At 39.6% G+C, this 22711-nt stretch overlaps 1 protein-coding gene across 7 annotated transcripts in view; it reads right to left on the bottom strand.

The window, feature by feature from the left end:
• The window catches only part of LOC120717031 (plasma membrane calcium-transporting ATPase 1-like), a 130150-nt gene that overhangs the window by 86650 nt on the left and 20789 nt on the right, over positions 1 to 22711 (bottom strand). For 6 of the 7 annotated variants that reach the window (XM_040004877.1, XM_040004829.1, XM_040004862.1 and 3 more), the window contains exon 2: positions 17528 to 17587. The exons of the other annotated variant lie outside the window; for it this stretch is intronic. The gene's annotated coding sequence lies outside the window, so the exon portion shown is untranslated. The remainder of the gene's footprint in view (positions 1 to 17527; positions 17588 to 22711) is intronic. 7 annotated transcript variants of the gene reach the window in all.

Here is a 22711-nt window from a genome sequence, read left to right as displayed (position 1 = left end):
AGAAGGCTGCTGGCATAAGGAAATTTGATTTGAATGTAAATTTTAAAATTTCTGTCTCTCTCTCTCCTCCAAACACGCAGTGAAACACACACAATAACAGGTCATAAAAACAGTTTCATTCATCTCTCTCTTTTCATTATCTTCCATCAGACCGGTCTGCTGTTCAGCTGCTGTTATCCTCCCTCCTTTTCCTCCATCTCGGTTCTCTGCCTCTGCAGACACACCTGCTCTGCATACTAAAGGAGAAGCCTGCACCGCCCTCCTCCACACACACACACTCCTACTATTCAACCTCACTGCTGCCCACACCCACCACACAAAGAAGAAGTTGATTCTTGGTTCGCTCAACAACCAATCACATGCAAACACACACACCCCACACACATACAGTCCTGAGTCCTGAATCATGTCAGTGACTTCATACAGGCTTTTCCACATGCAGGACACGTTACACTGAGCTGGTGTGAGTTAAGTCTAGACGACAGTGTGTGTGTGTGTGTGTGTGTGTGTGTGTGTGTGTGTGTGTGTGTGTGTGTGTGTGTGTGTGTGTGTGTGTCTGTGTCTGTAAGAGAGAGAGAGAGTGAGTGTCGCAGGATGCCAGATGGCCTAAGGAGAGCAAAGCAAGAGGCCAGGAATGCAGGAGACCACACCCATATCTGCAGTCATGTGACCAGAGTGGAAAAAGGAAATCCCCATACTGCAGAGAGAAGAAACGTCACATATACACAAGAACACACAAACACACAGTCATGTTTCCATCACTTCACAATGGAAGGACTTGCATTAATTATGTTGAGGCTTACCCAAATCATACCCCATGTCGGAGTCCCCACAGTGTGTCTATAGATTTATGGCCCCTCAGCACGGCTAATACACACACACACACACACACACACACACATGCACTCACACACACACCAGGGGTGTGTTTTTTTTAAGCACAAAAATAGGCTTTTACTGGGTGACTATGCAGCTAAAAATATTTGGGTCCCTTACAGTGCACACAAATGTGTTTTCTGTGTTACCTTACTGAACAGTACATGTATATTTATATTCTATTCTATCACTATTACTATTTGTCCCCTCTTTTATGTAACATATACACTGTTATAGTGGTAAATTTCATATTAAATATGCCCAGAGTTACAAATAATAAGGTCAGGGTATGTACAAGTTATCCTGTACATGCACTGACCTTGTCAAATTATTTAAAACATGAGGAATATGCCCATATTTATATGCATATTCTTGTTTCTATCAGTTTGATGGTTGTATGAATGATAATTAACCTAAAATATGATAAACATATTTTGTTACAACTCTGGTGACTTTTCTTTGGGGCGGAAAGCTAAAACATCTTTGGAGGGAGCCACAAACAGACACACACCCACACACATTGCCTTTGTGTCTGTTAATGATGTTCTCACACAGCGACACTATATGGTCAATTAGCAAGATTCATTTTACAGTTTTCCACTGCAAAAAAAAAAAAAAGCTCCCAAGGCTCAAAGTCACACAAGCACACTCATTCACTGGTTTGCAAATGACTCATGATCACAGGAAGCAAGACATGTGTGCAAGCAGTGCCAGCTTCCCGTTTGTCTGTTTATTTCAGGCTGCGCAATTAACCCTTCAAACTTTATAGGGCAGTCAGCACAAACTGAGGCTCATCAACTTAAAAACCCTTTAATTTAATCTTTCCATCACAGAGCAGAAAACTGCAATTAACCAGTCAGATCTACGAAACCTGAATCTATAAACCTGTGTTTTGGAAGTAAAAGAGCCTTTTATGAAAAATATGTGAATAGTTTTGATGTCTGTCAGTTTACATGTTTGTGATCAGGACTTGGGAGAACAATGTGTCTAAAAGTCAAAAATGGCCAATTTTAATATTTTCAGGTTATCGGGTACTTATTGTTCATGACGATACTGCCAAGTTGCCTTGCGCCTTCCATTCTTTGTAACCAGGATGCCTAACAGCAGGAATCTGTCTCTACAAGATTTCACAAGTTATATCACAATGCAGAAGCACAGAAATTCCCAGATGAGTTTGTTGCAGCAGTTGGAAAAGATGAGATGTTCTGCATAAAACAGTGAAGAAACCTTAGCCACTGCTTTGCTTCCTATATTGACTTCTATTCTTCAAAGATGGGACTAGAGTAAACCGCACTGAGATGCTGTGAGAGTATAAATGGATACCGAGCTGCTGACGTCTCTGTCTGCATGAACAATGACAAATCTGTCAACCATAACCACAGTTTAGGTAGTCAGCTGATTGTTTATCTAGGAGTGACTGTGCAAAGAGATAAAAAAGCAGGATTTAGAAATATCACTGTCCTTCATTTGAAACAGCAAATATGGTGGATGGATTCATATTAATATATTAAATATATAATATATAATTTCTACTCCTGCTGCGAACTCCAAGCAACTTCATACTACAGGCCACACTCACTCCACTATGATACCTGCTAAGATTTACTCTTAAATGGGTGAAAATGGGCCCAGCTTTCCCAAAACTGCAAAGTCTACAACCTGTCACACATGTCTCAAGTATCACCTATTAAGGATTGCTGACGTGGTGAAGCAACAGCCAAGATAGTAGCCTAATTCATTCAGATTTTTTACAGATGACTCCCATGACGTTTAAAACAAATAAATAATATGAAAAACAAATAAACCAATGCATAAATGAAGAAAAGGGGTGGGGGTGGTGATTTTTGTGGTGAAGGAGGTGGCAAAGAGAGCCTGGGGTTTCTGCCCACATCACCTCCATCACAGATGAACTGACCTGCACTGTAGCAGCAGGGCAACCACTGGAAACGCATGCTGGCAGTTGCTGTGTTTCGCCAAAAGCACACCAGGAAACAGACCTTAAGTGATCTGGAGACAGTCAGCTGCAGCAACGAAAAGTCCTTGTACACGATCATCTATAAAAACTTTGAGAGTTTTACTTCCGCTAGATAGATCTTGTTAAACGAGGTTTCTCTTTACACCTAAAGAATGACTCTGGGCTTTTAGTGAGGGGCAAAAAAGGTAAAGGGAAAAAATAGAAAAATAAATGGAAAACAGGAATCTTCTTACCCCAATTATCTTGTTTTTACAATCTTTGGAGATGGTCTTAAACTGCACGGGAAACGGAGGCGGTGTCATATTTATAGAGCACTTTTATCTTTGGCGCTTTAATTGCTTTTAATCCATTATGTACATACTCAAAATCAATGGACACAGCATGGAAAATCTGAGACTCAGTATGTCATCCGAGGACTTCTCAATATATGGGATCAAACAATCGACCCATTAGTAGACAAGCCCCTCTACCTTCTGAGCTACAGCTGTCATCTGTGCCAAAAGAACCAAACTAGGGGCTCTAGTGTTGAAAAGTGTTTTTATTAACTCTAGAAAAGAGTCAGTGCAATCCTAGACAATCCAATCCATCAGGGCGATGAAATATGAGACCCCGTAGATTTACAGAGGGCTCATTTTGGATCAAGTGGAAACCTCTTTGCTGTCTTGGATAGGCCAGAGAGAGTGCAATCAGGCATGTTGGTAATCAACTCTGAAGGTTATAACATGCAATTTCAGAAAGACGCAACACAAAAATAACCAGAAGAGATCTCAAACTTTCCTATTTCAACTGGTTGGAAAACAAAAACATAAAATTCTTCATTTGTAAGATGTCCAGTCTGCCTCTGACACACTACCAGCTCTGTTAAAAGATCTACAGGCAAACTTTAACAGGCAGTTATGGTGCAGACTGTGGTCCTGTGGTAAAAGAATTTAATCTACTGAGTGCCACAAATAAGTGACAGACATTTAAACCCAACATCATTTTATTATTCCAGGTTTTTCCTGTCTCAAACTGAGCCTTTAGGAATAACTATACAATATCAGACATTGCTATTGCTATGATGACATTGTCTGAAGGTCTTCTCCTCCCCATCTAAATGGCTACAGGGGCCCATGTGACATCTGTAAATATAGTCCAAACTTCATGACCACACAGGCTGAAAGCACCAACAAGCATATCCACATGAGCAACTGTTGCATAATAGTGTCATTATTTCCACTCTTTGATGTTTTCGTGCCTTTTTGGAAGCTGCTATGGAGACTTAAAGTTAAAAATAAATTTCCTGTTGCAAAGTTTTTTCCCCTTGTATCAGTAGGTTTGGGAGTTGCACAAAATATAATCTAAAAAGGACAAAAAGCCCAAGTTCCCTTCAGCCTAACAAGAACTTTATTTTTCACATAAATCATTAGCTTTTCAGCTTGATCCATAGCATACTTGAAAATGAGCCGCCTCTAACTGCATCAGAGATCCCCATCTAGTACAGCTTGCAGGCTGACCTTTAAAAAAAAAAAAAATCCCAAATAGCCACTGTAAGATTTTATTGATCATATATTTTTGGTTATATGTGTTTTAGTCTGCACCTTAAGCTGCATTGTACATCAGGAGGAAGCCCCCAGTCAACCATACATTTTATTAGGACCAGATATCTTTGGAAGAAGGGCAGAAATTGTACTGCGAACAGAAGGTTTGATAAAGGAAATAAAAAAAAATAAAAAATTTACAATCTGTTCTGCAGCTGAGTGCAGTTTTATATCACACAAGTCTCAAGACTACAGCTTCAGGTACAATCCAATTCAGTTATATTGAAAAGCTCACTACAGTTTATATTAATCTTGTAACAGCCGCCATAAGGGAAATTAGACTGTGAAACTTCTAAAACTGAGTGGCAGCAGACTAAAATTTGTGACCCTCAGAAAATCCTGAATAATCAGGCTCTCGGTCGATCAGTGATTGGTGATGATGTGGAAAAGTCTGATTGTCTTAGCTGAGCTGAGCTTCGTCCTTAATGTCTCCTGAAGCCTTGGTATAGAAAGACTTGAATCCTCCATTAACTGTATGAATAACAACAAACTGTTCGCCATTTTCACGCAGGATCCTCCTGGAGAATCAGCTCAGGATTATTTCCACAGTTGTCCTTTTACAGATGTAGCACACAGTAGGAAGTAGTCCACTTCAGATGTTTTAGGCGAGGGAGGTACCACGACAGCATGCAAGAGGGAATGCTCGCACACCGGAGCATTCCAACGCCACATGGATTTTGTGCAGGCACACTGGCAGTTTAAAGAGCAGCTTATATCCAGTCAAACTGCACCTGGATGTTTGAGCTCTGATATGCACCTTTGTTGGGTAATGCCTTGAGAATGTCAGGGCTGCAGTGCATGTATTAAAGCCACACAACAATAATGTTGCTACCATAACATTAACCAGTGGCATTTTAAATCCTCAGGATTAGCATTCTAGCTATGGCTGTGTTGTTTTCTTGCAGTCAAAAGTCTTGTGTTTGGCTGCGATCAGATAACAACTGTGGAATCACAAACACACATATTGGCTAATTAACGCTAAGGTAAAAGACCAAAATAATACTAGAATTTTCTGTGCCTGCTGCCCTCCCCTGGGGGTACCGCAAGGCTATGTTCTTGGACCTTTCCTTTTCTCTTTGTACCTGCTGCCACTTGGTAATATTTTCTGGAAACATGCCATTTCCTTTCATTGTTACGTGGACAATTGTCACGTTTATTTTCCACTGAAGCATACTGGTGTGTTCTTGGACCATCGCTTTGATTTTAAGCATTCCTGCCAAAAGATTACTGCTAAGTCAATCAATCAGAAAATTACTGGTTCTGTTGTTTGTTTTGTTCTTCCTCAACTGGAATTAAAAAACGTTTTATTGTTTTAAACATTTGAAAATGTCAACTTTTCTTTGAAAATGCACAGTATTCTATAGATTAAATTGTCAATTGAATAATCCTAAAAGGAATTAAGCGAGCTAATCAAATATGACAACTGAAATTATTCATTAGCTGCAGCCTGACACTTGTGTGAGATAATAAGCATGCTGTGTGTAAATGAATCCATTATTTCCTGCACTTAGATTAGGCAAATTGTCACAGAGAAAGTAATAAGAAGGGACAAGAGACACAGCATTAAAGAGGACATGACCTTATTGTCCTTTTATTTTTTAAGCCCAAAGAATGACACAGAGGAGAAGACAGTTCTGAAACAAAGCAGCAACATCTGGAGAGCATCCAGAGATTTAGTAATCCTGTTTACAGCCTAAGGCTCTGAAGCTGTTCATCACTTGAATCCTGATCCACGCTGATCATAACCCAAAAACACTGAGGAGGGGAGGGAAACATCAGACACTGCTGCTGCTGGTCAGTCCCCAGGTGTGACTGTCTGAGAAGCAGGTTGATAAAAGCCTCCATTGTTGCCGCAGATGAAGGGAAACAGACTGTAAAATTTAAAAACACGCCGCGCAGCTGAAAGATTTAGAGCACTGCCCCTTTAATGTTTGTCCTTTGCATGACACAATATTGCCCCTCTGGGCCGCCACAGCCGTTTCTGATCCAACAGATTTGATTCTTAGTTTGGTTTTCATAAACGTATCCAGACACTTGGACCAAAAAAAAAAGAATCTTTTATCAACTTCAGCCCACATCTTTGTTTCCAGATGTTTCAGCCATAAAATCTTACATCAAAATTTAGATTTTGACCAATTCAGCTCCCTGTTGTATCATTTTCAGTTGTTTATTTGTCATTTTATTTATTTATTTCATTGGCTAAAATGTCTGCTGTTTTCAGCTGGTAAGAAATGCTTAGGTGGATACAAACCCTTACATTCCCAAACAGCACACTCATGCACTTTTGGATTTTGTCTCAACCATACTTCATATTTGCAACTGTACAAATACAATATAATAAATGAGATTCAAACTCATTGCAATAGTACATATCAAAGGACCCGATTCATAGTGGGGAGCTAAAAGAGACTTTTCTTGCTTTCTTGCATGGAGCAAACTACAATGACCAAATTACAGGTGTCGTGCTAAATGCAGATGCAGAAAATGTTAGTTTTACAATCCTAACTATCAGTTATTTAGGTGTTTACTTAAAAGGTACTGCCTCCATTACAGAAAGGTGAAAATTATTCCCTTTTAACAGGAAGTACCAGGCTCACTGAAGGGCTCTTAGGGGTTTGGGACAGGACAGGACAAAAGACACACTGTGGAAGGAAGCCAGAGATTGATAGTAACTAATCATTAAATACAGAGTGATGAAAAGAGAAACACTCAGTGCACCATCAGGCCTATGACTAAGGGAGGGGTCAGGGTCACCTGATCCAGCCCTAACTATCCAATTGTTAAGTGATGACGTGACGAATCCTACTTCCGGGCCTAAAGTCGTCTGCGTTTAATATGGCTTTTGTGTTGTTAACATGTTTAATGTTATGTATTTTCTTCTATTTAATCTCAAAAAGCTCCTAAAACAGTCAGTGATCACTGTTGACCTCCCTCGGCTTTTATTACCGCTAATCATTTATTTAAGCTCAGTTTTTAAAACCTTAGGAAGTAACTACAGCCCAGCACATGCAGCAGTATATGAATGACTAACCTCGTATTGTGGATGGATTATCTCAATTGTTCTCCTGGCTGAAGTTTGGTCCTTTTACAGCATCCTGCCATGCGATTACATTTGTTCCTGACCACCGAGAACACTCACATTAACTTTTATCGAGTGGAAAAAAAGTTAGCTTGTTTATATTATGCTAACATAGCTGTGTCGCTAGCGGTCACGTAGCACATCATTATATACCAGCTAGCCCAACTTCAGTAACCCTACAAACGTCACTGCTGTTTAGTTTTCTGTCTTCATTTATGCTGGAAGTGATAACAGAGCTGTACGTTTTAATTTGTTTCCAAAACCCCGCAGTCAGGACATGCTATGTTGTATTTAGATAGAAGCTAGCGAGCTAACTCCCTGCTAACTTCTAACTCCGTTAAATGTCATAAATTCTGTTTTCATGGATGCCTGGATGTTAAACTCAATTGTTACACCTGGTAGAGCAGAACGCTGATCATTGTATTAAAGATGAAAGACTTTAGACAGTTTTTCAACTCTCAGTAATGCCATAGTGATCGTTTGATATATAGACCTGCAGCGGAGTTTAGGTCCAGACACGACTAGTGACGTCAGACTGAACAACCGGATAAGCTTTAGCAAAAAGGAAAGTTCTAGCCTAATATTGAAAGTAGTGATAGTGTGTCTGTCTCTTAAATCCAAACTGGGAGCTGGTTCCACAGAAGAGGAGCCTGAAAGCTGAAGGCTCTGCCTCCCATTCTACTTTTAAATACTTTAGGAACCACATGTAAACCAGCAGTCTAAGAGTAAAGTGGGGCTTTCGTAGCAAGATGGGGTCTGATTATTCAAAATGTGAGAAGTATTTTGAATTTGATTCTAGATTTCACAGGAAGCCAATGAAGATAAGCCAACATGGGGGGGGGGGCATTTCTTTTAAAAAGATCATAGAGATAGTATATCAATGGTTTCCTGGTAATGGTGGATTCATGGGTATTGATAGTTTTTTCAAATTACATTATCCTATTTTTCTTCCTCTTTCTGTGAAACACTACAAGATTTAGATGACTCATCTTGAACTTGGGGGCAAATACTGTAAATGTATAACATGTAATTTGATTTTGGGCCAGCAGCTCAAGGCTCTGCTTACCGTATAAAAATGCATAATCGCTCATGTATCACAGCTTACCAGAGTGATATTACAGGAATGGGGATATCTTGGCAAAAAGAGAAATTTGGGAGGACGACAACAGTCCTCTACAGCCCAGTAGCTTTTCTGCACCTCTTCTGCACCTCTTTCTACACCGCATTCACCGTTGAGCAACGCAGTCATACCCGAGACTTTAATCAAATCCTTCTCATAATTAGAGCATGTTTTTGGGTTCGTTTGGATGAAAATCACCTTACAGAAGACAAAGGAGCTTCTGTAAGCTTTGAAAAGTGATGCATTTGAATTTTGAAGTAGAGAATTAAATAAAGCACCATGTTCTTTCTTAGCTTTGTGTCAGCAGTTTATAGTTTGACCTGTTCCAACACCCTGTGGTCAAAGGCCTGCCCATGAAGAAATGGCTTTCCCCCGTCTCATGTGAGACGTTGACATAAATACTGATTTTTACATCTCAGGAAACGAGTTGCAAGCTCACTATGTGTTACGATCTGAACTAACTCAATGAGACACCACAGTCAGAAAATACCTCAAACTATGTTACTTGGTGTCTGTCATTGGAGTCTGATGGAGTGTAACAGAATCACGTATTTGTAACAAAAAAGCGAGTAAGGTGGGGAAAATATCAAAATATACTCCATATAGTGTAGTCAAATGAATGTCACTTCTTTAATAGGTGGATAAAATCCACAACAGTTCATGGCTTTAGTTGAGTACCCAGTAGTGCCTTTTTCTAGTTGGGGTTGTGGCCTGTAGCCTTGTGCGTCAGGTAAATGATTCTCAAACTTTGCTTCAAAGAAACTCTGAGTGAAACCTGTTTACTCAGTGACAAATAAAATTTGAATTTGAAGTGTTTGATTATTTCAAACATCAGAAAGAGATATGTGAAACTGTTTTACGTATTAACTATAAAATTACATTTCATGCGTTAGACAAAGATTATTCTGTTGTTTTGGGAAGCTTTTCCAGATACCTAGATAAGTAAAAATAAAGATGATACTGGTCTTCCTCAGCCCCATCCAAACCCTTCGAGTGCTTCCATTTGATGTGGCGTCTCATACAGTTTTGTTCCAAGGCTTCAACTCACACCGCAAACATTTCAGAAGCTGAGTGTTTAGCCTGCACAGTTTCTTTCATTTTGGAAACCAAATTCAGTCCTTTAACCCCAAACAGATTTTCTTCGAGACAATTTTTGAAACGTGCTCTGGTACATCTGGTGGAGTTACAGGCATTGTCTTGAGTGGGGGTTATATTCTCTTTTGGCTCTCTTGATGTTTTCCCAAGATGAAGAGCCAGGCCTGATGAAAGTCACAGAACCCATTCACTAACCTGTTGGGAAGTCTTTCCAGAAAATATAGAGGCTGCCACAGCAAAAGAATTATGGCTGCACAAGCTTGTTGATGCAAACACAATGCAGATTGGAAATGTTGACAAATTTACCAAAGCCAACAGAAAATTATTTATACAAAGAAACTCCAGGTTCTCCACTCTGAAATGAGAAATGAAATCATGCATTTATTCATATCCTCCTTCTATTCCCTCTCTGACCTGTCTGCTCTTTGAAGGGGAACTCCTTTGAAGTGCGTCAGCATCTGTGCAGTGAAGACCCTCCAATTAGCTCAGACAGCTAACAAGCTCCACAGGGCGGCTCCATACAGATGACAGTACCTGCAGCTGGGGTCACAGACAGCTGACCCTCTCTGGGCTGCATGCTAACAGCTGTAGGCCTGAACCAAAAGTCCTCTCAGGCTTTGATCAAACACCGCTTGACTGAACCGGCGGGATGGTGATGGTGAGGTCTACAGAGAGCAGTTCTTACAGAAAATCCTGGTTTTATTTTCCTTTCTCTCATCTTTGTTTTTCCATTTAGTGCTTAAAGAGGAAATGAAATCACTGAATGAGGATTAGGTTGAAACTGCTTTTGTCTGGTAGCTAAAGTAGCCGGGCATCTTACCACAGCACCGCCAGTAATGAGAAAGGTACTATCCCATCAGGCACACACATACACACACACATACACACCACACTTTTATTCTATGAATATTAATGTCATCTGAAGCCCGCGTGATGGCTGAATTAAAGCATGTGTTTGCTGCCTGAGTGCTCCGTTTCAGAGGCCGATCATCATCTGTGATCCATCTGTTAAACATCATTTTTAAGCATGAGTTTTTGTTATGGGTTTGGTCCTAAATAGGTAATGGGTATATAAGGCCATTATAAGGCCTTAGAAAGGGTGAATTTACAAAGAGCTACTTATATGCATGTTATTGACACATTATATTTGTTTATAATAGCATTGCAAAGCCATTTATTGATTGTATTAATCTATACGTACATTTCTTATTAGAGAGAGCTAAAAAACTGTGAAAACAATAAAGTTGGAGCAGTGGTCAGTTCATAGCAAGCTGCAACCGACTCACATTCACCAGCTGGGATGTTTGGATGCTCTCCCTGTGCCTGTGTGGGTTCTCTCCAGACTCCACAAACACACATAATGGGCTAACTGGTATTTCTAAATTGGCTGCAAGTGTGATTGCAAGGTTGAATGATTGTCTGTCTCTCCGTGTTAGCCTTGTGATAGACAGTAAAACACCTAGATGCCGCTTGTCAAGAACTATTCAACAAAACAAAACAAAAACAAACAAACAAAAAACACTTAACAGCCCACACGTTTTTACCTCCTGCACAGCTCGCCACAACGTCACAGAGGTATGTTTAAAAACCAAAATACTAACAAATTACATCAAATCAAAGTGTTTAAATACCCATCTCTCTCCTCAAGTCACGCCAGACAGCTGTTCTGACTCTGACAATCACAGGACAAAGTACTGATAGTACTCTGTTAAACCAATTCATTTTCACATTTGAATGTTTTTTTTAAAACAAGCTAAAATATAATCAAAATTAGGCCGATTGAAATGTATATAATCCTATTAACACATATTGTAATATATTAACAAGCTACAAAAGTGTGAAAATACAGTGTGGGTGCAATTCCAGTTTATTTCTCTGGTAATTCAGAGCAATATGTACAATATTTTGTGCCACTCGTTGATTAAATTAGGTGAGCAAAATCCCGAGGCTGAGACCCCAGTGGAGCCAAAATCATCATCATTAAATCAAATCTGGATCAATGTGATTCAAAAGAATCTAAACGTAATCAAACCATGAGGTTGCCAGAATCTGACCCATAATAACCCTTCCCAGGACATTGTGCCTCGTTTAACCTTTAGTCCGCAAGTAAAACCACAGAGATAACCAGTGTGATGGTGTGACTGTTTACAGTTTCTCCTTTTTGAAAGAGGTATGTTTTACAGATTCTGGGAAATGTTACACACATCCTTACATTAGGAACATGAATATTTCATGGAGTCCCTACTGGAACCACAGCATCCTTTTATGTAAGAAAGCATTAAAAACCTTAAGAGCAACGCATCATTTAGATTTGGAAGCCTTGGTAATTTCAGTAAATGTTAGCAGTCAGTTCAGCGCAGATATGTTAAAGTTACCGCAAACATCGAACAAAAGTGCGAGAGCGGAATGTGGAGAATTCCCAGATAAATGTGGAGTTGTGTGGTCCGTGACTGATGAGGTTTCACAAGAAGAGGAAAAAGGGTGCATAAAAAACTTTAAACAACAATTAGAAAGAGAAAATAAAGTGGAAATCAGTCTGTGCTGTGATTCACACTTGGACTGTGAATACGCTATAACTGCTTAATCAGAACATCTGTGATTTTGGCCAAGTTAAACCAATATAATAAAAATATATGGAAAAGAAATGAGTCTTGAACCAGAGCTTTTTTTTGGCAGCCAGAGGGACAGAATTAAATTAAAAACAAATAAACAAACTGCTGATGAATCTCCATCTCTTAAATGCTAATTGTATTGTTTTGAGGGCAAAATCTCACAGGCCAAATGTTCCACACTTTCCGCTACAAAGAATTACATATATTCTCAAAGACTGAGAGTTTGGGGACCATTTTTGAAAGATTTGTATCCAAGAAAAAGCCAGCCTGAATAACTGATTTGTATAAGCTATGCAGTGGATATAGATTCTCTTTCTCTTTCACTGTTGATATTAATGTTCAATAAAGATGAACCCACCCACCCACCCCCTAAAAAAAAACATGTTTCTCCTTCTTAAAGAACATCACAAAAGGAATTTACAGCAGTGCATGAGTCTATGTTGATGTGTGAGAGTGAAAGCCAAGGCATGCCAATGAGACATGGAGTGCGTCTCCAACATGTTAGATAACAGCTGTTGTCTGCAGCACGTTGATAAGCAGGTCGCACCGAGCGGGACATGGCAGCATTTTCCTCAAGAGGTAAATGAAGAAGAAGAAGCAGCTAAAAATACGACAGCGGCAGACAACAAACATCCTGACGAGAGACATCACACATGTCGAAGCGCATCATTTAACATGCTTGGATATGAGAAAACTGCCATTATCACTCCACTTAAAATTCAACTCCTCGTGTCAGTTATTTTTCCAATTACAATTAGAAAACAAGATATTAAAGATAAAACTAATATTGGTGGTCTCGTTCTCCAGTGCAACCCTTTCCTTCACAACTGTGCACTTTAAGGGTTGGCGTAATAAGCAAATGCTTCAGCCAATACCTTTTGATTAGCCTTGTCTCATGCTTTCTTTCTTTATGGTAGATTTTTGTTCTGTTTTCACTGTTTTGTTTTTTTTTTTCCACTGTTTTCACTGAGATTTGAATTTGAATGCTAATCAATAAAATCAAAATCAAATCAAATCAATCCCCTCTCTAAAAAGCTGAGCTCACTCTGGTCAGCAGTTTTGCAGATCTTTCTTTGGACAACCAAATGCAAATTTAATTGAACCCCAATACATCTTTCTTTTATTTGTGTTTTTAGGATTTTCTAAAGCAACAATTACCAAAAACCTCTGAAATCAGGTGCGCTCTCCGTATTGGGAAAAAAAAACAACCTTATCTAGGGCTTATTTTGAGTTTGCCTTTAACAGCAAATGTCTTTCTCACCCTCGACCTGTCTTGGCAGAGTGTCGCCCCTCCCTGAGCCTGGTTCTGCCAGAGGTTTCTTCCTGTTAAAAGGGAGTTTTTTTTCTTCCCACTGTCGCCAGTGCTTGCTTATAGGGAGTCGTTTGATTGCTTGGGTTCTCTCTTTATTATTATAAGGTCTTTACAGTACAAAATAAAGTGCCTTGAGGTGACTTTTGTTGTGATTTGGTGCCAAAATGTAATATTTTATAACAGACTAAATGATGAAGATTGATGTGTTTGACAATCGGAAGGAGCCTTGCTAATAAAGCACATTTCCTGTTTTAAATAGTACCACTTAGTTTATATTAGTTGAGATGCAGTTATTGTGTTAAGTGAGCAATAAATTACTGCATATGCACTATATACTTGTGATTTAATACAAGTTTTGTAGAGACTTGGTAATAAGTCTGACTCTACTAAAGCCAACATTTGGATATGCTATGACTGACAGAGATACACACTATAAGGCCAAAAGTACTCGCTCGCCTGCCTTCACATGCATATGAACTTGAGTGACATCCCATTTTTAATCCATAGGGTTTAAATGATGTCAACCCACCATTTGCAGCTATAACAGCATCAACTCTCCTGGGAAAAGTTTTCACAAGTTTTACGAGTACATGTCTATGGGCTTCCAGAATCGCATTTGTGAGGTCAGACACTGATACTGGTCAAGATGTCCTCTCTAGTCTCCGCTCTAATTCATCCCAAAGGTGTTTTGTCGGGTTGAAGTCGGGACTCTGTGCAGGCCAGTCAATTTCTTTCACAGCAAACTCACTCATCCATGTCTTTATGGCCCTTGCTTTGTGGACTGGTGCACAGTCACATTGGAACACGAAGGGGCCATCCTCAAACATCCTTCAAAGTTAGGAGCATGAAACTATCCAAAATGCCTTGGTATGCTGAAGTATTAAGAGCTCCATTCACTGGAACTTAGTAAAAGGATGCAGTGAAGACCCTCCAATTAGCTCAGACAGATGCAGTGGTCTAAAGCACCACTGCAACCAAAGCTTTGGATTGTGCTTGGTGACAGCTGCTTGGCCATGAAAACCCATTCCATGAAGCTCTCTACAGACTGTTCTTGATCTAATCTGAAGGCAACATGAAGTTTGGAGGTCTGTAGAGATCTACAGAAAGTTGCTGACCTCTGTGCACTATGCTCGTCAGCATCCGCTGACCCTGCTCTGCGGTTTTATATTGCCTACCACTTTGTAGCTGAGTTTCTATCATTCCTAATAACTTCCACTTTGTTATAATACCACTAACAGTTGAATTTGGAATATTTCACAACTGGACTCGTCACGTATTTGGAATCCTATCACTGTATCACGCTGGAATTCCTGAGAACAACCCGTTCTTTCACAAATATTTGTAGAAGCGGTCTGCATGCCTAGGTGCTTGATTTTTATACACCTGTGGACATGGAAGTGACTGGAAGACCTGAATTCAATGACATGGATAGGTGAGTGAATCCCTTTGGCAATACAGTGTATGTCTTTCCCTGTTATATTCATTAAAATATGCCTATGCTTCAGTAGATGAAACATTTGTTAAAAAACAAACAAACAAAACCTTAGTGGATCTTGAAATATTTCTTTCTTCTTTTAACAGCTGGGTCTACTCTGAATGTAATTCAGTTTCTTTGCATCTTTCTGAAAAATAAAATTCAGCCAACAGAAAACGCAAATGTTTAAAAATGGAGAAATCTTTGTCAGCAGAAAAGTTGAAGCAGGTTGAATGCATACGAGAACATGCAGCACCTGAATGAATAAACACATGAATAAATGAATATGTCAGCGAAAGCCTGTCTGACTCACTGGGCTGCTTCACATGTATACATGAAGTACTAGCCTTTAATGTGCAAGTCATTCACAAACAGCTGTGTGAAGCACCTAATCTCGATGGTTTCAAACTACAGAGATCAGTTCTGTGTCAGTCTCAACACATACACACTCTTTTAAAACATATCGAGAGGCCAAAAGCCTACAAACCCACCGCAATTAGAACACTCCGCAACGACAGCAGCTTCCTGTTCTGGATAAACAGCTACAAGTCACTGTATATCTGTTGCTTATCAAGAGGGAAATGTTAGCACCACAATCACTTTCTTTCCTTCCTACTTTGTTTCACAACCTTCCATCAGTCTCATTTTCAGGCCATCACTCGCATAGCTGACTGCATATTAACACAGAAACACAGCAAAACCCCATAAGAGCCTGCACTCAGCTCTTAGTCATCATCACCACTGAATGCGGCTAATAGCCAGCTGAGTAGACCTCTTAAGGCAGCAGAGCCAACACACATGATGATGTCTCTTCTTCACTAAAATTCATTGACACCAGTGTTACAGCTTCTCAATGCTGCCAGTTATTCTCCGTTTCTATTTGGGCTGGGAGATCTTCTCTGTAGTCCAACAGACATTTATTAACTCCAGTGTCATTGCTAATAAGTGAGATAATCACTGGATGAGTTTAACACTGCGCGGTTAAGATTTTAACACCTGCCAGGTCATTGGTGATTGGTCTAGGGTTAAGGTTAGTTTTTATTTTCCCCACATGGAAAATGGTCAAATTCTCAGAAACAGAAAGATGTTGCCTTTCAAGTGAAGTGTCATGTTTTCATTTTGACATCACAGTTTTCCTTTTAAAAATGTTTTCCATTTGGGTATTCCAAAAGTCAAAAGTACATCATGACTAACCTTTACCCTTAACACACACACACGCACACACAAACACACAATACAACACTGCTGAGAGTGTAAGAGTGTTTACAGGATCTTTTGAGTGTTTACTTCCTACTTCAAGTATGTTGACAAAGACTACATACCATAATCATTGAATACCACAGCTAATGTTTTTATGCTTCTCACTTTTGAATCTTTAACTTATCGTGGCGATCGTGGCTCAGGGGGTTGGGACGCGCATCTGTAACCGGAAGGTCACCGGTTCGATCCCCGGGCTCTCTGTCCTGGTCGTTGTGTCCTTGGGCAAGACACTTTACCCTACTGCCTACTGGTGTTGGCCAAAGGAGCCGATGGCGCGATATGGCAGCCTCGGTTCTGTCAGTCTGCCCCAGGGCAGCTGTGGCTACAACCGTAGCTTGCCTCTACCAGTGTGTGAATGCAAGAGTGAATGAATAGTGGCATTGTAAAGCGCTTTGGGTGCCTTGAAAAGCGCTATATAAATCCAATCCATTATTAAGGCATTGAATTTTCTAAATGGCCACAATTTTTCAGTTTAGGGAAACATACTCTTTTTTTTTTTTTTTATGTGCACGTTTTTGAACAATGGGGAATTTAAATGCCCAACTTGGTCTCAGTTTAGACAAAAAAAAACATGTAAACAAGAATTTAAAAAACACCAGACACGATGGAGCTATTGTGGAAAAATATAAGCACCAGTGTCTGAAAATAATGTAAAAATATTACTCCTAAGCTCAGGATTTCTATGCAGCCAACGATGATGAGACTCTAATATCATTCAAAAAGTGCAAATCTAATTGATGCTTAAAAAATGACTTGTTATCATCAATTTTCAAATGGCTAACAAAACACTTCTTTGTAACAACCATTACAAAAGAGTATGCATGCCCATCCTGACACGTGTGTCGAATTCTCAACCATTTCCCTGAAATATCAACTTATGTGCTCCACCCAGATTCAGTTAAACAGCCAAAAAGATACCAGGCCATCATATTTGTTTGGCTCTTTTTGACTCCCTCACAGTCTCCTTTCAACCCTCTCAGGCTCAAATTAAACTTTTTGTTGCTAATGCACAACCAAGTCCTGCAGTGGTACTTCTGAGTAAAACAAAAAAACTCATAAAATATGTATGTGGGGTAATCAGGTTGTTAGTTTTTAACTGTTGCAAATCTGCAACGCCTGCCTCGAGAGGGTTAATGTGTCCCACCTGTTTGTCCTTCGCTGGTTTCCTCCACAGCTGATTCTTTTCACCAGCAAACACAAAGCCCTGTGAAAAAGAATGAAAAGAGGCCACTAAGTTTTAAACACAAGATAAAGTTTTTCCTTACTCTATGATGAGAAATTAGTATATTCGCTCCAGACACACATACATTCATTTCAAAGTGTGAAGAGTTGCGAGCATTAACTTGCACATAACCATGTCGGTTTCATGCCAGCATGCTAACATGAAACTAGCGTGGCTGATTAGATTTATTATCAATCTAATTATAATGATAACATTAAATTAATACGCTGACAAGAAGATGAGTTGGAAAAAAAATCCCCTTGAATCCCCTCTGACGATCATCTGACCTTTAGATCATCCTCCATCGACACAACCCTAGTTTATCAGTCTTCCAGTGTCCACTGTCTCTTTTAAAATAGGGGCCAGTTTCAATTTCTCATAACATGCACGACTGAAGAGCCAGCAGACCAGACAACAGTTGAGACTCACACCAGTCTTATCAAAGCATCTTGTGCAGGGGTTTTTGCATCACAATAATGCAAATGCAGCTTCCTTTATAAGAAAAAGAGGATATTAAAATTAATGGTAACACTTTCTCGGGGAAACTGAGCAGCACTGCAGATTTTTACAACTTGGGTCAGTAACCTTTTACATCATAGGAACTTTTTCATATCTCCAGGATGTCACAGTACTGTTCCTATTGGCAATGCAAACCCAAATAGGAAAAAAACCCCACACATCCCGAGGATGTAGTTATTCCCCAGTGACTATGGAGTTCAAAAGCACCTTGCAAGCGACAAATTTCAATTAGAAGACACAGAAAGGAGTTGCATTTAAACATAAATATTGATTTAAATACCACATCAGAGTACAGACAACAACACAGTCTCCTCTCTATTCAATTGTGTAACTTCCATTTGTCTAATCAATATCTTCCACTTATCCAAAGTTGATTTGTGGTGGCAGCATGCTGGGGAGGATGTTCCAGTCATCCTTCTCCCCTACAACTTCTTCCAGTTCCTTATGAGATCCTGAGGTATTCCCAGGCCAGATAAGATATATATATACAATCAGTCCAGCAGGTTATGGGTCAGTTATGGGTGCCTGAAAATCTTCAAAAGAGAGAGGCTCTAGAGGTATTCTAACCAGATGCCAGAACCACCTTGACTGGCTCCTTGCAACACGGAGGAGCAGCAGCCCTATTCCAACGTCTCTCTCTAAGGCCAGCCCAGCTACCTTCTAGGAGAAGCTCATTTCAGTCGCTTGTAATCAGTCTTATTCTTTAGTTCATTTCCAAGATCTCATGACCATACTGTAGGTCAGAGTTGCAACACAGACAGTCTGTTAAATCAAAAGTTTATAAAACTTTACCTATTTTATCTAATGGGGGAATGATCTTAATAATGCAGATGAGTTAAGAGTGTGTAAAAACATGTCTCTCCAAAGCAAAGTGTCTCAAATTGAAGTGCATAACAAGTATAATTTCCACAGGCAGCATGTATAAATCCCAAACGTAGAAAACGTATACACAACACTGATGCATTAAGGCCTTTAGTTTCAGACTGCGCTTTCCAGTGTGGTTGTGGGCATATAGAGCTGCTGTGGGCTGGGAAATAGAAAAAATCAATCACTCAGTCAATAAAAACAATACATTTTTCTTTCCGTTTATTCCTCGTGGAACTTACTGTTAAACTATTTCTGTCCAGCAAAATGTCTGATGTTAACTTTGAGGCTGGAGTCAATGTGGACTAAACGGGCACTTCAGTCGAACCCTGCTGACATCACGCGTCTGATGGGAATATAAAGCCCATAGATGTGAAACCAACCCTTTGTTTTAAGAGATTTCAGCCCCCTCACAGGGATGTTTGCCTCCACTTAGATTGTTTTTTTTAGTGGTATTCATGGAACAGTTTTGTTAGCAGCCAGCTTGTTTACTTCTGGACTGGACCTAACAGTGATGTTATCAGCTGTGGGGAAAATTTGGAAACAACAAGTCAGAGGAAAACTTGTTGTTTGGCAACTCAGTACTCGAGTTCATGTTTAAAAACAGCTTAACAGCTTCATCCCCAAATCAAAATGACCTACTTTCTTCTCTGTAATTCACACCAAAGCAAAAAAGTTCCCTCCTGTCTAATGGTTCTCTGCAGGTTGCTCAGGTTGTTTTTGTTGTTGCCTTATCCCACTGTCAGACATACTCCAATTTGGCGACGGTAGTATGCTAGAGAGCCTCCCAGAGCTGGAGCTGGAGGGGCCACTTTCACCACAACCTGGAGTAGGTGGAGAGCTGGGACCACTACACTGAGCTCAGAGCAAAACAAGGACTTTAGTCGCCAGCTACAGCTCAAGATGACAGAGCTGGAGTCCATCCACGGGGTGAGAAACATGTTCGAGAGGCAGCTGAGGGGCACAGTTTAGTGTCTTAAAGCATTTATGGTATTCTGTCACGAGTCTCTCTTCACGAGTAAATGGAGGCATTGTTCTTCACAGCATTACATTTGGTGGGTGTAGTCTGATAGAAAGAAATGAGTTCCTATATGAACTGTGAACATGTTTTTTTTTTCCCTTTCTGCAAATAAAGTGCCATCTGATCCCAGTATATTATAGAGAAAGGCAGACATCTCTACAGCTGATATCTCCAAAAACTGGGCAAAAGTTTTGCAATATTTCAACACAATAAAAGCAAAAAGCAAATTCTGGGGTCCAAGCATTTAATTAGGGCTGTGCGATATGACCAGAATCTCATATCCCGATATAAAACATCTATCGTCCCGATAACGATATAAATTAAAAAAAAATTAATATTTTCTGTAAATTCTGTGAATCTCGGGTAGGTGAAGTGTTTCCAGCTGGGCGTCGTGTAGCTGGAGTCGAGTGTTTTAACCGATGCATGAAACGACACATTTTTAGACATAGGTTGTAACGGCCGCCGTTTTCTTGTGAGTATTTATTACACGGCGTGCTGCGGGGAAAAGCCTGTTCTAACGTTTGAGTCTAAGGTTCATTTTTTAGCACCTGACGGCTCTTTTTTGCTTCTCATCCGTCAATACTCTGCATACTTTTTCACGTGATTCCGTTTATTTTGAAAAGTCTCCACAGGATCTTGAGCTTTATTGTGAAAGGTTTATGTGGAAAATAAACAAGACATGTGATGGTTTTACCGTCGTTGTTGCTAACGACAGCGCATAAAAACAGGCGCTTGTCCGTCCGTAGCGTGGTTATATTAAATATAAGAGAAAGAGAGAACTTTAAGAAATTAATATAGCCACTACAGTGACCATCAAAACGATGAAAAAAAAATATTGCCGTAAAGTTTATTTTGCGACACCACGAAGAAACAAACGATAGCGTAAAATGAAACGATATATGTTTTTATATCGTCATCCGATATACATCGTTATATCGAACAGCCCTACATTTAATCATACTTTTTTTTTTTCCTATTCTATAACAAACCCATCAGCCTCTTTCAGCCCTCATCAGTGAAGCAGCACATTACTCAGCCTCAGATGACTGTTGGTGGAGCATCTTGTGACTGAGAGCAGAGCGGAAAAAAAAAAAATCCTCACAGTCTGCTGTTTGTTGGGCTGAAAACCAGCTGGACAATGTGACACCAAACATTCCTGGGTTTTGTGAAAAATAACTGTTCAGGCTGACAGAGTGGAGAGTGTCTGAACACAGAAAACACAAGCTGCCATTCATACCAGTGGATGGGAGGAGTGTATCTAACAGTCCAATCGGTGAGCAGCTGAACGTGTGACAGGGTCAAATTCACAAGAGGAATGTGACCAAGGAAACATGTTTCTGTCTCGAGTGTTCAGGACGAGTATCCACGGCAGTGTTGGCAACATTTTTTCCTCAGAGGGCCAGACTGAGTTAGATAGAGTAAGCAGAAGGAAACAAAGTGCTTAAAATCCACTAGAAAATTCCTGAAAAAATTATGAATGTGCCAGTGTCCCTATTTCTGTGTAAAATAGGTTTGCAGAGATTGCAGCAAATATTGTAAGGAAAATGTAGACAGCTGGAAACTAGAAACAGATTTTAATTGTTTATGTTAATATCCTGATAAAAGTTATTTTCGAGTTTCCCAAAAGCTAAAAGATCCATGGATCTGAATTTTAGGCAGAAGAAGGAGAATAATAATAATAAGAAGAAGATAATGACAAAAATCTGACAAATAATAAATAGTCAGCCTTAATGCTATTGCACTGACGCACTCAATTAACTTTGACAGTCTTGATAGATTGCTTTAAACTGTAAAAGCCAAAGAATGTTGACTTTTCTCTGTCAGGCTGTTATGAAATCCGCTTAAATGCCTAATGCATGTATTAACATGCATGTTTGCATCAATGAATGAATAAAGAATGAATACATGATCATAGTCGTGGATATGACTCAGGGTGCATACCTGAACCAAACGGCCATCATAGTACAGACCTGCATCACTGAATCAAGAAAATCAGCTAACACTATTTCCCATGCACATACATTACTGATTAGAGCCACTCAGACATATTTGTTCCTTCATCCGAGACAACAAGGACTCTATTGAATGATCTCCTCACGCTTGTATTGAAAGTACACTGACCGCTCCCATTTCGCATTCCCCCCCAAAGTTCCATTTAGTACTGCAAACTGTGCAGTGGACCTCAGCACTATCCTGACACTCTTGTGCCTGGATTGCTTAATCTAAACAGGATTCAAGTTCATCTAATCACAAGTACTGGTCTTACAGTTATGGGTGTGGTTTGGTACTGAGTGAACCTGTTACCCTGTGTAGAGCTTAGGCCTCTAAATTAACTTTCATTATTAAAAAACTAATTTAGCAATAATCTTTGGACAAACAAGTAAAAAAAACATCAAACAATTCAATAAAAACAAAAAACAAACAAATACTAAGTGTGGCAAAAGCTACACACAAATTGTGTTCCCCTTGTCATTTTGACTTTATGACTACTTTATGACTTTATATGGTGGCTCCTATCAAATGAATGTGGACTGAGTGTACAGAAATTTATGAATTTGCAGAAAGGGAAAAAAAAAAAGTTGGAAAACCAGTTCAAAGACACTCAAAACCAAAATACCTATTAAGTAAGTTAATGACACACACGCACTGATATCAGTGCAGGTAAAAAAAAAAAAAAAAAAAAAAAAAAAAAAAAAAATCAC

Source organism: Simochromis diagramma, unplaced genomic scaffold, assembly GCF_900408965.1.
Source record: "Simochromis diagramma unplaced genomic scaffold, fSimDia1.1 OVJJ01000320.1, whole genome shotgun sequence".
Taxonomy (NCBI): domain Eukaryota; kingdom Metazoa; phylum Chordata; class Actinopteri; order Cichliformes; family Cichlidae; genus Simochromis; species Simochromis diagramma.
This window is presented reverse-complemented; position numbering and strand designations above follow the sequence as displayed.